This window comes from Saccopteryx leptura, chromosome 3 (assembly GCF_036850995.1).
Source record: "Saccopteryx leptura isolate mSacLep1 chromosome 3, mSacLep1_pri_phased_curated, whole genome shotgun sequence".
NCBI lineage: Eukaryota > Metazoa > Chordata > Mammalia > Chiroptera > Emballonuridae > Saccopteryx > Saccopteryx leptura.
Genome location: NC_089505.1, coordinates 104,918,839 through 104,936,210, shown reverse-complemented (window position 1 = coordinate 104,936,210; position 17,372 = coordinate 104,918,839). Strand labels below are relative to the sequence as shown.

Genomic DNA, 17,372 nt, shown 5'->3' with positions numbered 1-17,372 from the left:
CTGCCAAAATAAAATCTGACAGATATAAGCCATAAATATAGATAGGATACACTGCCTAGCCAACTTTAATGCAAAAATTTCCCATTAAAAGGTGACCTATTCCAGATTCAACCACACTCTTATCCATTCTTCTGACTATATACAATTTAATCTTTCCTAAGCAATTCTTTCTTCATGTCTTACATATAAAATTCTTACTATTTCAAGGCCAAGCTCAAGCTGCAGCCTTTCCAGGAAGCCTTTCCTTACCTCTAGCTCTTCATGATCTCTCTCTCTTTGAAATTTAGAGAGCTTGTTTATACCAATTACTCAGCATTTCATTAAATACTACTTTCTCCATTATTTCATGTGTATTACTAAACTATAAGCTCCTTGAAGGCAGGGTGTGTATCCTAAATGTATTTCCCACAGTAGCTAATCAAAGGAGTTGCATAGTAGGGTCTCAATAAATAATATTTTAGATGGTTCCTAGTGTGAATTATTTTTATAGTAATGTACATATTAAACCTTTATATATAATTCTCTAATCATGGAGTGCCTAAAGTTTATTTGTGGTTATATGCTGCATAAAGGCAGTATCAGTGATGCTGATTGCAACCCAACATGAAGATTTATCTGTCAAGCAACTTTCCAAGAAATGAATAGCTCGATTTGTGACAGTTCTCTAAATTTTAAGAAAAAGTTCTTGTTCTTAGAGACCCATAGTGTAGATCTGCTGAATGAGTGGCAGTTACTTTACTTTCAATTCTTTAAAATGAACTTTTCCATACAGCTGTGTTTACTCGCACCATGTCTCATTTATACTAGAGGTGTAAAACAGCAAAGCCCAGATCTCTCCCCCTCTCCTCTCTATTTTCCCTTGCCTTTGTTATTTGCCTCTCTGCAGCTTGCTAGCCAAAGCTATAATTAGCACCCCACAGGGACCTATATTTTTCTAATAAAGAACAGCCTACAGCACAATGACATTTATACACACCCAGCCGTGTGTGTTCCTAACAAATTAGGAATATTTTACACATGCAAGTCTTCAATAGCTAAATGAGAGCACTTCACATGGCAGCTGCAACTGACTCACAACACTGACTGCAGATTGATTCATTCATCCTTTCTCTTACTGCACACACACTCTAATTGCAAGAAGAGAAACAACTTGGTTGAGACTGAGTAAAATTATAAATACAGATCCTAAAGCAGACGTTAGTTAAGTAAACCACATTTGTCAAGGAAATTTTTTTTTCCTGCAAATTACTATAAAAGTTGTGGTGTTTGTTACATGACAGTTTGCTGTAAGGTCATAGTTTTCAGCCAGGCAGCTTACTTAGTGCTGCTTCTTTTTTTTTTTTTTAATTATTTTTATTTATTCATCTTAGAGATAAGAGAAAGAGAGAGAGAAGAGGGGGAGGAGCAGGAAGCATCAACTCCCATATGTGCCTTGACCAGGCAAGCCCAGGGTTTTGAACCAGCAACCTCAGCGTTCCAGGTCGATGCTTGATCCACTGCGCCACCACAGGTCAGGCTACTTAGTGCTTCTTAAGACAGTTAGCCAGACAGCATATAGATGAAGACTCTGGATCCTGTCCTACATTCCTTTCACCATCCAGTCTCCTCAGACTCCCTCCCAGCAGCGCCTTTCACTCAATCTTCTCCACAGCTTGTCATTAACCTTGTCAAGCTCCAACTCATAACCTTTCAGTAAAAGGAAAGTCAAGTTAAAGAACACATTATCAAATTGAAGAAAAAACCAACAACTCATTTGTCAAACATTTAATTTACATGTAAAATTCAAGTAGGAATAAAAGACTTGTCCCTTTCCCACTACAGCAATATGAATGAAAATTCCTTCACTCCTGTACAAATATCCATTGTAACTGGCCTACGTGCTTCCATTAGCAAGTGTTATGAATGGTAACTATAATGACCAACTTGCTTCATTAAAAGTGAGGGCCACGGAGGCTTTAAGGTTTGTAACAGTCTGACCAGGTGGCGGCACAGTGGATAGTGTTGGACTGGGATGCGGAGGACCCAGGTTTGAGACCCTGAAGTCGCCAGCTTGAGCGCGCTCATCTGGTTTAAGCAAAGCTCACCAGATTGGACCCAAGGTCGCTGGCTCGAGCAAGGGGTTACTCAGTCTGCTGTAGCCCCACGGTCAAGGCACATATTAGAAAGCAATCCATGAACAACTAAGGTGTCGCAACGAAAAACAAATGATTGATGCTTCTCATCTCTCTCCGTTCCTGTCTGTCTGTCCCTATCTATCCCTCTCTCTGACTCTCTCTCTCTGTCTCTGTAAAAAATAAAATAAAATAAAAAATAAAGTTTGTAACAAAGGATTCAAAAAGTCATATTGCCCATAAACTACATAATGGTTCTCATAGATAATTATTTTTCAAATGTATATAGATGCTGTTATGATTAATAAAATCAAATTACATTTAAAATATTTACTGACTTATAATAGTTTTGTCATGTATTTTGTTAATAATTACTAAAGTATAGGTACTCCCACATAAATATCTACTAAAATATTTTATCTAAAAAGACTGATGGTTATTAATTGAGACTGAAAATTAAGGATAACTTAAATTTGAAAATCATAAGACAGGAGTCCTTGAACTGAAACTGAATATAACTCATCTTTTTGTTGCCAGTAACACATACGAGTTACTAAATAAGTGTGCTTTTTAACTAAATTGAACATGGCTTAAACATAGGGAGTTTAAATCTCCCTTCTGCATGTTTTTCAAGTTTGTAAAAGATTTTAAAACCCTAAAATTTCTAAACTTGTGAAGTGTAAAGTAGAAATATTAATAAAGTTATATATGCATAAAGTTAGAGCCTCTCATTAGAAAGTGTTATTCAAGAACTAAAAATTTTTTATCACGTTAACTAGCATATCTAATCTGTAAGATTCTAAATTTAAATGAAATGTCATCATTCATCATTGGCTCACACACATAATGTTTAATGAAAATTCAGGATCAGCCTGACCAGTAATGGCACAGTAGATAGAAGGTCAATCTGGGACGCTGAGGTCCCAGGTTCAAAACCCCAGGTTGCTGGCTTGAGCATGGCTCACCAGCTTGAGCGAGGGGTTGCCAGCTTGAGTGTGGGATCACAGACTTGATCCCAAGAACACTGGCTCAGCTTGAAACCCTCCACACTGCCACCCCATCAAGGCACATATGAGAAGTAATCAAAGAACAAGTAAAGTGCCACAACTATGAATTGATGCTTCTTGTCTCTCTCCCTTCCTCTTTTCCTCTCTCCTCTCTCTAAAATCAATAAATTAAATGTTAAAAGAAATAAAAAGATTGGCCATGAGTTGATAATTATTGAAGCTGGGTGATGAGTACCTGTGGTCATTACAGCATATTATCGATTATCAGATTATATGTTTAAAATTATTTTAAAATTTAAAGTATGGCCTGACCTGTGGTGGCGCAGTGGATAAAGGGTTGACCTGGAATGCTGAGGTTGCAGGTTCAAAAACCCTGGGCTTGCCCAGTCAAGGCACATATGGGAGTTGATGCTTCTGCTCCTCCCCACTTCTCTCTCTCTCTCTCTCCCTTTCTCTATCTCTCTCTCCTCTAAAATGAATAAATAAAAATTTAAAAAATTTTTAAGTATTAAACTAAATGAAATTAAAAGAGATTGGCAAAGCCTGACCAGGCGGTGGCGCAGTGGATAGAGTGTCGGACTGGGATGTGGAAGGACCCAGGTTCAAGACCCCGAGGTCGCCAGCTTGAGCGTGGGCTCATCTGGTGTGAGCAAAAAGCTCACCAGCTTGGACCCAAGGTCGCGAGCAAGGGGTTACTCAGTCTGCTGAAGGCCCATGGTCAAGGCACATATGAGAAAGCAATCAATGAACAACTAAGGTGTTGCAACAAAAAACTGATGATTGATGCTTCTCATCTCTTTCCATTCCTGTCTGTCTGTCCCTATCTATCCCTCTCTCTGACTCTCCCCTCTGTCTCTGAAATAAACAAATAAATAAATATTTTAAAAAAGAGAGATTGGCAAAGCTGTGACAGTAACTTTTGTTCTATGTATTGCCTAAAATATTGAAATCAGGAAAAGATTCAAAATAAGCCTATTTAGGACTTTTAGAGCTTAAAAACACATCTAAATACTGTATTGTGCAATTTAATGAAAGAGATGGCTAAAGTACATTCTTGTGAATTGCTCAGTTTTCTTTGAGTATTTTTAATTTTCTAAGAAAACAACTATATGACCAGTATTTTACCATCCCAGTGTCTAGGTCCATAGAGATAATTATGTTGATGACCTCAGCTGCCCACGGCATTATTAAATGGTTCTAGTGTATCTACATATGCTTTCTTCCCCTGAGCCACTCTATCAACCTCTTCCTAAATGGGGTGATGGAGAAACCACAGCTGCGGTCCTGCATAAAATCTGTCACAATATTTCCATGAAAAGGCAAGTTAAATCTTTGTCTTCATCCTAATTTACACAAGAAATTTATGTTAAAAAAAAAAATTGGCAAAAAATGGAAAAAACTTCAAGATAGCAGCCCTTGCCTGGAAATACTAATTCTCTAAAATGTACATAATACACATAACTGATAATCTAACACTGTCATCTTTAGTGTCACAAATATACTAAAGATAACAGTGGTTATCTTCCTGTGGATGGATGTTTTTCTTTCTCCTTTTCAGTATTTTCCAAACTTACTACAATGAGCGTGTATCACTTTGATAACTGGGAAGAAAAGTGCCCCTCCATTCCAGGAACAGAAGAAAATTTATTTTACCACATCATAGAGTAAATTATAAGTCCACGTACACAATTCAATTTGACGCAACTTAATACAGGCTTTGATTTTGTTTTTCTTCTACCCTTAACCCTTGCTGGTATCCCAAATATGAACTAGACATCTTTTTCTCAGGAGATCTCCTCAGTGAGGAGACAGTCACCTCTGTTTGTACCTCCATAGGTTAACTTCAAAGGGTAGATAACACTAACCTTCAAATCACTTCCTAGTTTGAAATCTCCTGGTTCAAGAAATATCCATAAACTCATGTCTTTTTTTCTAGACTACTTCTGTCTGTTTAGGTTAAATCCTCTTAGAAGTTACCCTCTCATTCAAGTTTTTTCTGATTTGTTTCTACTCTGTTACTGTACTCCTTCCAGTCTCCTATTTAATTCCTTCAACGTACATCAAATCACATCATTTCTAGTATTTTTTTTTTTTTTTTTGCTTAAATCCTACACCATTTCTAAGCACTAATACATTGGGTTAATGTAAAAATAAAATTTCACGTGATTCAACCAAATGTTAAACCTGATATCAAGTTCAACCTGATTATTAATTACATATATAAGTAGGTTTTCAGAAATTCTCAATAATTAAAAACCAACAACTGTAATCCCATCCTTAGTAAACCGAAGAGAGTTCTATTTCATCACTTGGCCTTGATATTAATGTGCAGAAACTGCTCAGTGCAAACCCAAGACATTTCTCTATTTTTCTTACTAACAAAACCCCATATAATTAAGGGTAGAATGGACCCAACTAAAAGGCTACATTTCCCAGCTATCCTTACAGATAAAGAGTCTGCCAGTAGGATATAAATGGAAGTCATTGCCCTTTGGCCTTCTCCCCCTCCCCCACTGCCTTCTTGCCTAGACCGCAGATGGCTCCCTGGGATGGAAGCAGCCATCCTATGACCTTCAGAATGGAAGCCATATGTCAAGACTGGCAGACCATAAATTAAGAAGACTGATTCCCTAATTTCATGGAACTATGAAAGTTTTTTGTTTAACATACATATATATTTTACACTCTAAAATAGATCTATGACTTAAACACCCACACTAAAAAGCATTCCAGTTATACTATATCTAAAACCTGGTTATGGATCCTTTACCATAGAAAGGGAAAACAATTTATTAATTAAGGGTCTGGTTCTAAACTTAAACATGAATCTGAACCTGTTCAGCCAGCTTGCTCCCTATGTGGCTTCTTGGACACAACATCTCTATACCACAGTTTCTTTATTAAACTGTTCACTGCCCGGTTGTTCTGATTATTAAAGTCTAATGTTTAGTATCATACATGGTACTATCTTGTAAGGTTAAATATGTATATTCTATGACCCAGCAATTCTACTCATAAATATCTACTGCACAGACACTTTGATGTGCTTATACATGCCTACACATCCAACACACACATACACACACACACACACACACACACACACACACACACACACACAAAAGGAGATATGTACAAAATGCAATGTTTATTACAGCACTGCAATGTCTATCACCAGGAAAATGAACAAATTAATTGTGGAATAGTTATACAAGAGAATCCTGTACCATAGTAAAAGTGAATCAACTATGATTACATGCAATAACATAAGCAAGCAAAACTAAGTGATATATTTCTAAGGATATATACAGTAAAATTATTTTTTAAATAAATATAAAATTCAAAAGCATGGCAGCAGTTATCCCTGAGGGGAAGGCAGGAAAATGGATGGGAGAGGGGAACACTGGTAGCTGTAATAGTTAGTACTGGTGATGTTCTAGTTCGTAAGTTGGAGAGTACGTGTATAGGTGTTCCTTTTATTATTATACTTCCTAAATTACATTTTATGATTCATATACTTTCAATGTATCAAATGTCATATAATAAGCATATATAAATAATACACAAAAATAGTATATAAGGATACTAAGTACTGATTTAAATAAATAAAAAATAAATTCTAGCCTGGCCTGAGGTGGCATAGTGGCTACAGCATTCAACCTGGAATGCTGAGGTCGCTGGTTCGAAACCCTAAGCTTGCCGGGTCAAGGCACATATGGCAAGCAAGCAATGAACAACTAAAGTGAGGCAATTATACTTCTCATCCCCATATCCTCTGTGTAAAATCAATAAATAAAATCTTTGAAAAAAAAGAAATTCTCTTACTACACTCAAACAGTTGCTGCTTCAGTTTCAATAACCAATTCTCACCACTTAACTCGAGTAAATACAGTACTGTCCTCAGAAGTTTTCCAAGAACTGTTGATTTGCTCTGTTTTCTCTCAGAGTATATATCAAATTTCTCCTAAAGAAATAATTCCACATGATTTGAGACATACATAATATAATTTCTACAGTCTAAACAGTAGATAAGCTAAGATTTAACAGTTTCCACAAGTTGTCTGATAAGAAATCAGCGGGGTGTTTAAAAAGAACATGAAATAATTATAATTATTAAATAACTTCAATTTATAGCAAGCCAAAATGCATTTTAGTCATTAAATGAAAATAATTGAAATTTTGAGGGTTAACAAGAATTACTATGAAATATCCTAAAATTAAACATCAAGATGCCCAACCTATTCTGTGAAATTTCTAAAAAATAACCTTTTTTTTTTTTTTTTTTACAGGGACAGAGAGAGAGAGTCAGAGAGAGGAATAGATAGGGACGGACAGACAGGAACGGAGAGAGATGAGAAGCATCAATCATCAGTTTTTCATTGCGACACCTGAGTTGTTGTTCATTGATTGCTTTCTCATATGTGCTTGACAGCGGGCCTTCAGCAGACCAAGTAACCCCTTGCTCAGGCATGCGACCTTGGGTCCAAGCTGGTGAGCTTTTTTTTTTTTTTTGCTCAAGCCAGATAAGCCCGTGTTCAAGCTGGTGACCTCGGGGTCTCAAACCTGGGTCCTCCACATCCCAGTCCGACACTCTATCCACTGCACCACCGCCTAGTCAGGCAAAAATAACTATTTTTAGTGGCATCCAAATCCTGGAACATTCCCTAGTTGCATGTAAAAAAAAAGAAAGCCATTCATCCTTGAGGGATTAAGAAGCCCATTTAAGATTCATAATTAAGCAAAGAATTTAAAGTTACATTTATCCATTAATTTGGCCTTCCCTGTGCACACACCCACAGCTGCTGCATTCCCATTCCTGAATAATTATGCACCCTCCCTCATCTAGCCTTTTGTTTTTCCACCACAGTCTGCATGTTCTCTCCATATACAGATCTTTCCTTTCAGCCATGATGTAGGCTTCTCTACCTCTCTCCCTTTGTATGGGTTTACTTCATCCCACGTCAAACACACAAAACACCTGAAGTACTCACGAATACTCATGAACAGTCTGTTACCCTTATAAATGTCCTGGCTTCAGCAAAGAGCATGAACCAGGCTAGCGAACTCTAGAACAGTCCTTTGAGAGTTAAACCAGCTAGACATCTTCTTCATTACTTGATTTTTATTTGTCAATTACATGCTGAACCCTGGGAAGAGGAGGGAGTATAGGCCTGAAACAAAATGCAGTTGCTACCGTAATGAAATGAAAAGTGGAGTCATTATTGCAAGTAAAATTCTAGTCAAGTATTATTCAAGTTACAATTATTTACACATTATAAAAGTTCAAAAATTTCATCTAATGGAAAGCAACAGACCAAAAAATAAAAAGTGGGCTCTAAAATATCAAATATCCAAAATTCTCACATCATGCCTAGTCATCGTGAATTGTTAATGTACACATTTTGCCAAGCTCCAATTTAACTGGCTATGGGTAGATGAGGCAGCAGAGGCGATTTCTGTTTTGAATAAGTTAAAATAGATAAAATTTAAGGTTCTTTACAGGCAGAAAAATATTATATACATTAGTAAAAAGCTACAAACATTTACGAAAGAAAACACAATATTACACATATCAACAACCCAAATCTGTGTTAGCACCATTTTTATTCTTACATTCATTCACAATATCTACTTGAAAGACATAAATTCTTCTCCTTCAAAGACAGATTTTGCATACAACATACCATGTTCATTCTTCTGTCATACTCACAATGGACATCCTGACTGATCTGCAAGTATATAAAGCAGCCTGAGGCCATCTAGCAAAGTCAGATTACATTAATCAGCACTACTGCATCTCTGGCAAATCATCACTAATTTTTTTTTTTTAATGAATTTACTGGGGTAACATTTGTTTACAAAATTATACAGGTTTCAGGTGTACAATACTACAACACATCTTCGGTACACCCTATTGTGTGTTCACCACCGCAAGTCTCTGTCCACCACCATTAATTCCCCCTATGCCCTCCTCTACCCCCCCACAATCACCAAACTGTTGTCCATGTCCATGAGTTTTCTCTTTTGTCCTTTTTTTGGCTCTGTCTCTCCACCCCTCTCACCCAGACCACCCCCCACAGCTGTCAGCCTGCTTTCTATCTATGGGTCTGTCTCTATTTTGCTTGTTAAAATCTTGACTAATTTTAGATATCAATCTAATTCAGCCAGCCCAATAAGATTTGTATCATTGAAAGCAAACTTATTTTCTAATTGTGTTGTCAAATCTATTTAAGGAGCCCCACTAAAACAGACAATTAAAATGTAAACATATAATATGCTAATGATATGTTAAAATACAGAGTATTCTAACAATAATCTCACAATGCACATCAATCCAATAATTTTAGCCCGTTTTCAAACTTAAAGAAAATAAAAGAGGAACAGAACTTTAATTACACATACCTAATATATTCTACTGGTCCACAAGACCTTTCTTCCTTTAAAGTTATGAAACTCATAACTCTAGAGTGATGTTATGTTGCAGTCTAAAAGATAACTTCCTTGGATCTATTCTCACATTTTGGGTTGGAGATATAGCTACTTTAAAAACCATCAGTTTAAAAATTATACATTGCAAACACCAAGTAGTCATCATCGTAAACAAACATGAACTGAACTCCTATTATGTGACAGGCATATCCTTAAGGAGACATACATACAATCTTTATCAATATGACTAAGAAAAAGAAAAGGAAAAAGATACATGTCCTAGGTGCAGTTTCCCCAGGTACACATATTATTCAATAATTGTCTGCATGTGATTATCACCAGATAACTAACCAAGTAACAAGAGACTGCATGGTCACAAAGTCATTTATAGCATAATCAGAATCAATATCATCAGTAATAAGAACTATTTTTATTACCCCTAAATTTATAGATTTATAAATAGAATTATATTGGTTTTTCAAATTAGTTTTAAAATATTCCTTAGAATCAAACTGCTTTTATACAAATCTTCTACCAAACTAACATCAGATTGTTTGTTTGTTCCACTGAACATATTCCTTGTACATAAGTAGGAAAGGAACTTTTTCTTTGCTTTTCTCTTCTTTCAATAAACTGAGTTAATATTCGTATTAGAATTAAAAGAACAAAGAGGTAAAACTATATGGATCAGAGTGGGAGGGGTTAGGTGTATGGAATCCATAAAGCTCCATGAGTTTCTCATCAAATGAAAATGTTTTAAGTTAAGAAAGAAATACCATCAAAATGTTTATAGTGTTTACTGTTGTTTGATAAAATTATAAGTAACTTTTAGTTTTGTCTTATACTTTTCTTTATTGCCCAAATTTTGTAAATCCACAATTATTACTTTTAAAAATAAGGGGGAAATTTTAAGTCATTTATTTCTATAGATCTTTTTTTTTTTTTTTACCAAAAAAACTATCTCTGCTGATATACTAGTAACAACTTCGGTATTTTTTGACAAGGATCTCATTCAATATAGCATCATTAAAAACAGTTCTTCCGGCCCTGGCCGGTTGGCTCAGCGGTAGAGTGTCGGCCTGGTGTGGGGGGGGAGGGGGGAGGGAGGGGAGGGGGGAGGGGGAGGAGGAGGGGGGAGAGGGGAGGGAGGGGAGGGGGGAGGGGGGAGGGGGGAGGGGAGGGGGGAGGGGGGAGGGGAGGGGAGGGGGGAGGGGGAGGAGGGAGGGGGGAGAGGGGAGGGGAGGGGGGAGGGGGGAGGGGGAGGAGGGAGGGGAGGGGGGAGGGGGGAGGGGAGGGGAGGGGGGAGGGGGAGGAGGGAGGGGAGGGGGGAGGGGGGAGGGGGGAGGAGGAAGGGGAGGGGGGAGGGGGAGGGAGGGGGAGGGAGGGGAGGGGGGAGGGAAGGGAGGGGAGGGGGAACCCGGGTTCGATTCCTGGCCAGGGCACATAGGAGAAGCGCCCATTTGCTTCACCACCACCCCCACCCCCTCCTTCCTCTCTGTCTCTCTCTTCCCCTCCCGCAGCCAAGGCTCCATTGGAGCAAAGATGGCCCGGGCGCTGGGGATGGCTCCTTGGCCTCTGCCCCAGGCTCTAGAGTGGCTCTGGTCGTGGCAGAGTGACGCCCCGGAGGGGCATAGCATTGCCCCCTGGTGGGCAGAGCGTAGCCCCTGGTGGGCGTGCCGGGTGATCCCGGTCGGGCGCATGCGGGAGTCTGTCTGACTGTCTCTCCCCGTTTCCAGCTTCAGAAAAATACAAAAAAAAGAAGAAAAACAAACAAACAAAAGAAACCCAGTTCTTCCTCCAAAGGATACTGACCTAATAAAACCTGCTTATAACCACCTATAACTCATTCTTCCTCATCATTTGACTCCACACTAATGTTATAATAATCTGGTATTCTATCAAAAACCATGAAATATGTCTTGAATCACCATCTCATGACTTTCTATGTGTTTTTCATATCCCATACTTCAGGGTAATGGGTAATTCATTAAGCCCTTCAGATGTAAAATGTCCCTAGTAAGAAAAGTAAATGTCATGCTTTCATTTTCTTATCAAGCAACACATTGAATATCCTAATACATATTTCTTGGCATATCACATGTCAGACAGTTGTAAACATTTTCTTTTGGTTACACATATAAGGCCAATCTAGCTACTTTGGTTTCCCTATTGGAGATCAGAGTAACTTTCTATCTCAAAATTAAACATAATTGTTAACCAAACTAAAACATTGCTGGGACATGAAAAAGAATGAATTTGGACTTCTGCCTCACATCATATAAAAAATTTCACTCAAAATGGATTATTGATATGAATAAGAGCTAAATCTATAAAGCTCTTAGAAGGAAACATCAGTGTAAATATCCATGACCTTAGATTAGGTCCTTAGATTTAGATTAGGTAATGGTTTCTTAGATATGACACCAAAACACAAGTAATGAAAATAGTTTTGACTTACTGGACTTTTTTTTTTTTTTTGTATTTTTCTGAAGCTGGAAACGGGGAGAGACAGTCAGACAGACTCCCGCATGCGCCCGACCGGGATCCACCTGGCACGCCCACCAGGGGCGACGCTTTGCCCACCAGGGGGCGATGCTCTGCCCCTCCAGGGCGTCACTCTGCCACGACCAGAGCCACTCTAGCGCCTGGGGCAGAGGCCAAGGAGCTATCCCCAGCGCCCGGGCCGTCCTTGCTCCAATGGAGCCTTGGCTGCGGGAGGGGAAGAGAGAGACAGAGAGGAAGGAGGGGTGGGGGTGGAGAAGCAAATGGGCACTTCTCCTATGTGCCCTGGCCGGGAATCGAACCCGGGTCCCCCGCACGTCAGGCCGACGCTCTACCGCTGAGCCAACCAGCCAGGGCCTTGACTTACTGGACTTTACCAAAATTAAAAACTTTTGTGCTTCCAAGGACACAATCAAGAAAGTGAAAAGAGCCCTGGCCGGTTGGCTCAGTGGTAGAGCGTCGGCCTTGTGTGCAGGAGTCCCGGGTTCGATTCCCGGCCAAGGCACACAGGAGAAGCGCCCATCTGCATCTCCACCCCTCCCCCTCTCCTTCCTCTCTCTCTCTTCCCCTCCCGCAGCCAAGGCTCCATTGGAGCAAAGTTGGCCTGGGCGCTGGGGATGGCTCTGTGGCCTCTACCTCAGGTGCTAGAATGGCTCTGATTGCAGCAGAGCAACGTCCCAGATGGGCAGAGCATCACCCCCTGGTGGGTATGCAGGGTGGATCCTGGTCAGGCGCATGCAGGAGTCTGCCTGACTGCCTCCCCGTTTCCAACTTCAGAAAAATACACAAAAAAAAAGAAAGCAAAAAGAAAACCCACAGAATGGGAGAAAAGATTTGCAAATCATATATCTGAATAAGGGCCTAGTCTCCAGAATATAAAGAACTGTTAAAACTCAACAATAAAAAGACAAATAACCTAATTAAAAACTAGGCAAATAATATGAAGACACAAATTGCCAAAAAACACACGAGAAGATGTTCAACATCATTAGTGGTCAGAGAAATGGAAACAAACCACAATGTGATACAATTTCACACCCACTAAGATAGCTTTAATTATTTTTTTAAAAGGGGAAATAACAAGTGTTAGTGATAAGGCAGAGAAAGTAGTACCATTATATATCTCTGGTAGAAGTGTAAAATGATGCAGTCACTGTAGAAAACAGTTATTTCAATGGTTCAAAAAGTTAAACATAGAATTCTACCACATAGCAATTCTACCACAAAGTATATACCGAAGAGAACTAAAAACATGTATTCAAACAAAAACTTCTACACAGCCTGACCAGGTGGTGATACAGTAGTTAGAGCAATGACCTGGGACACTGAGGACTCAGGTTCAAAACCCTGAGACCACCCTAGCCGCTTAGCTTAGTGGTAGACCATTGACCAGGCATGAGGATGTCCTGGGTTCAATTCCCAGTCAGGGCACACAGGAGACATGATCATCTGCTTCTCCACCCCTCCCCCTCTCACTTCTGTCTCTCACTTCTCTCTCTCTCTCTCTCTCCCCCCACCCTCTTTTATCTTCCCCTCCTACAGCCATGGCTCAACTGGAGCGAACTGGCCCCTGGCGCTAAGGATGGCTCTGTGGCCTCTGCCTCAGGCACTAAGAATAGCTCAGTTGCTGAGCAACAGAGCAATACCCCAGATGGGCAGAGCATCACCCCATAGGGGGTTTGCCAGGTGGATCCCAGTTAAGGTGCATGCAGGAGTCTGTCTCTGTCTCCCCTCCTCTCACTTAAAATAAATAAATAAACCCTGAGTTTGCCAACTTGAGCGCAGACTCATCTGGCTTGAGTGTGGGCTCATCAGCTTGAGTGTGGGATCGCTGGCTTAAGTGTGGGATCATAGACATGACTCCATGGTCTCTGGCTTGAGCCCAAGGGTCACCAGCTTGAAGCCCAAGGTCACTGGCTCTCTGGCTCTGATCAAGGCATATATGAGACGCAATCAATGAACAACTAAAGTGACACAACTACGAGTTGATGCTTCTCATCTCTTTCTTTTCCTGTCTGTCTCTCTCTCTCACCCTGTTAAAAAAAGAAAAAAAGAAAAAGCCACATATTGTATAAATCCATTGATATGAAACATCCAGAATATGCAAATCCATAGAGACAGAAAATAGAATAGTTGCCAAAAATGGCTCATGTATAAGAGCTTTCCTGTTAGGGTAATGAAAATGTTCTGGAATGAAATAATCATGATAGTGAATACACTTAAAATCATTGAATTTTACATTTTTAAATGGTAAAATTTATGGTATGTAAATTATATCTCAATTCTTTCAATAAGGATATGGGAAGGGGGAGCAGTTGCATATGGTCAAAGAATACTGTTCAAGTTAAGTTAGAAAGCCAAAGATCAAGTTCTGTCCCTGCCATGAATTGATCAAGTCACTTCAAATTTGGGAGCCATAGTTTTCTGATCTCTAAATGAGGCGGTGAGCCAAATGATTTCTGGGGTCTCTTTTGGACTTAACATCTAATTTTTACTATTAATTACCAAATATGATAAACATACAAGTCTAACAATTCAAAAACCTAAAGCACTCAAAGGTAAGAGTAAGAAAAATGAGAATTAGAGATTAAAGGACAAATCATGCTAAGTCTAGAACAGCCTAAGAAGGAAATAAAAGAGAAATAAACAATTTAAGAATGAGAAAAGTAAATTAAGTGAGGCTAAGAAAGCTAAGCAAAGAATATTTGATCAGATAAGTAGTAATGAGGTATAATAACTCCTAAGGAGAGAAATTACCTACTCCATGGAAGCTCTATATTTAAGGAAGATTAATATGGCAGGATAAAGTGGAAAGGAAAAAGAATAAAGGCAAGAAGATCACTAAATAATTAATACACAGATCTGGTTTCTAATATTATTCTCCCATAAAAGGAACAAGGGCTCCTTGGTTCTTGATTCTAGGTCAGGAATTATGCAAGATAAGCACGGAGTATCCTGTAGTGCCAGAAAGTAAGAAAGTGTTAACACACACACACACACACACACACACACACACACACACACGAGATGATGAGGGTATGTACTGTAAAAAGAAGCTAGAGGCCAACTAAAAGAGTTTCTAGGCCCTGGCCGGTTGGCTCAGTGGTAGAGCACGGGCCTGGCGTGCAGGAGTCCCCAGTTCGATTCCCGGCCAGGGCACACAGGAGAAGCGCCCATCTGCTTCTCCACCCCTCCCCCTCTTCTTCCTCTCTGTCTCTCTCTTCCCCTCCCGCAGCCGAGGCTCTATTGGAGCAAAGTTTACCCGGGCGCTGAGGATGGCTCTGTGGCCTCTGCCTCAGGCACTAGAATGGCTCTGATTGAGGCAGAGCGACGCCCCAGATGGGCAGAGCACTGCCCCCTGGTGGGCATGCCGGGTGGATCCCGGTCGGGCGCGTGCGGGAGTCTGTCTGACTGCTTCCCCATTTCCAACTTCAGAAAAATACAAAAAAAAAAAAAAAAAAGAGTTCCTAAAGGCCAAAGCTGGAACAATTTGAGAAACAAAATAAATAAGTAGTATTGAATTATAACCCAAAGAATAAAATAAATACTCATATCAGTATAAATCTATACTGATATATATAAATGGTTGAATAAATAAATGAAGGGGGATAGGGGGAAGGGTAGGGGCACAAAGAAAACCAGATAGAAGGTGACGGAAGACAATTTGACTTTGGGTGATCGGTATGCAACATAATCAAATGTCAAAATAATCTGGAGATGTTTTCTCTGAACATATGTACTCTGATTTATCAATGTCACCCCATTAAAATTAATAATAATAGAAATTTTTTTTTAAATAAATAAATAAATGAGGGAGAACAGGCAAATCTCTGGTGCAGAATTCCAAATAACTGGGGTAAATACTTCTTCCCCAAGCACAACTCTCCACTCCTTAAGTGTGGGCTACATATGGTGTACTTTCTTCCAGAGTACAGTATCAAAAGGAAGGAGGAAAAAAAGAGCAATTTACAATGGAGAAACCTGACCTACTTCAAGCCAAGATCAAGGTTAATATCAACAGTAAGTCATATTGACAGCATCTACCTTTGCTAGGATGTAATGAGAAAGGCACTCTACCCCTACAGTTTCCTCCCAAAACCTCATTATTCAAGTCTTATCATAAGATAAACATCAAACAAATCCCAATTGAGGTACATTCTACAAAACAGCTGAACAGTAATCCTCAAAACTGTCGATCTCATAAAAAATAAGGAAAGTCTGAGAAACTATCACAACCAAGAGAAGCCAAAAGAGACATGGGTACTAAATGTAATGTGATATCCTGGATAGAATTGTAGAACAGAAAGAAGGACATTAGAAAAAAAATGAAGAAGTCTCAATAAAATATGAGCTTTAGTTAATAACAATGTATCAATATTGTTTTAATAATTTTAACAAATCGACCATATCTATGCAAGATTATTAATAATAAGAAAAACTGGGTGAGGTATAACAGGACATTCTGTATTCTGTATAACCTTCACAATAATCCTGTATATTTGAAACTGATAAAAGATCACATATAAAAATCAAGCTAAAAAGTCTTTGCACAGCAAAGGAAACCAGCAACAAAATAAAAAGCCAACCCACTGAATGGGAGAACATATTCACAGATACATCTAATAAGGGGTTAATTTCCAGTATTTACAAGGAACTTATAAAACTCAACACCAAAAAAACAAACAATCCAATTAAGAAATGGGCAAAGGACTTCAATAGACACTTCTCCAAAAAAGACATACCGATGGCCAATAGAATTATGAAAAGATGCTCAACATCACTCATCATCAGAGAAATATAAATTAAAACCACAATGAAATAACCTGACCAGGTGGTGGCACAGTGGATAGAGTGTCGACCTGGGATGCTGAGGACCAGGTTTGAAACCCCAAGTCACCAGCTTGAGCACGAGCTCATCCAGCTTGAGCACAGGCTCACCAGTTTGAGCATGGGGTTGCTGGCTTGAGCATGGATAGTAGATATGACCCCAAGGTTGCTGGCTTGAGCCCAAGGTCGCTGGCTTGAGCAAGGGGTCACTGGTTCAGCTGGAACCCCTCAGTCAAGTCACATATGAGAAAGCAATCAACGAACAACTAAAGTGGCCAACTATGAGTTGACACTTCTTATTTCTCTCCCTTCCTATTGGTCTCTGTCTCTCTCTCACTTAAAAAAAAAAAAAAAAAATTCACACACACACAATGAAATATCACTTCACACCTTAAAGAATGGCTATTGTCAATAAATCAACAAGTGTTGGCAAGGACGCAGAGAAAAGAGAACCCTTTGGTACTATTGGTGGGAATGCAGATTGGTGCAGCCACTG

The 17,372-nt window shown here is 39.3% G+C and overlaps 1 protein-coding gene and 2 non-coding genes across 17 annotated transcripts in view; 1 reads left to right on the top strand and 2 right to left on the bottom strand.

The window, feature by feature from the left end:
- The window catches only part of EPB41 (erythrocyte membrane protein band 4.1), a 169,028-nt gene that overhangs the window by 117,237 nt on the left and 34,419 nt on the right, over window positions 1-17,372 (bottom strand). The window lies entirely within an intron of this gene.
- On the bottom strand, window positions 12,331-12,406 carry TRNAV-GAC (transfer RNA valine (anticodon GAC)). The gene has a single exon. It is a non-coding gene; the product is annotated as a tRNA-Val (tRNA).
- On the top strand, window positions 12,479-12,554 carry TRNAT-UGU (transfer RNA threonine (anticodon UGU)). Its single transcript has one exon. It is a non-coding gene; the product is annotated as a tRNA-Thr (tRNA).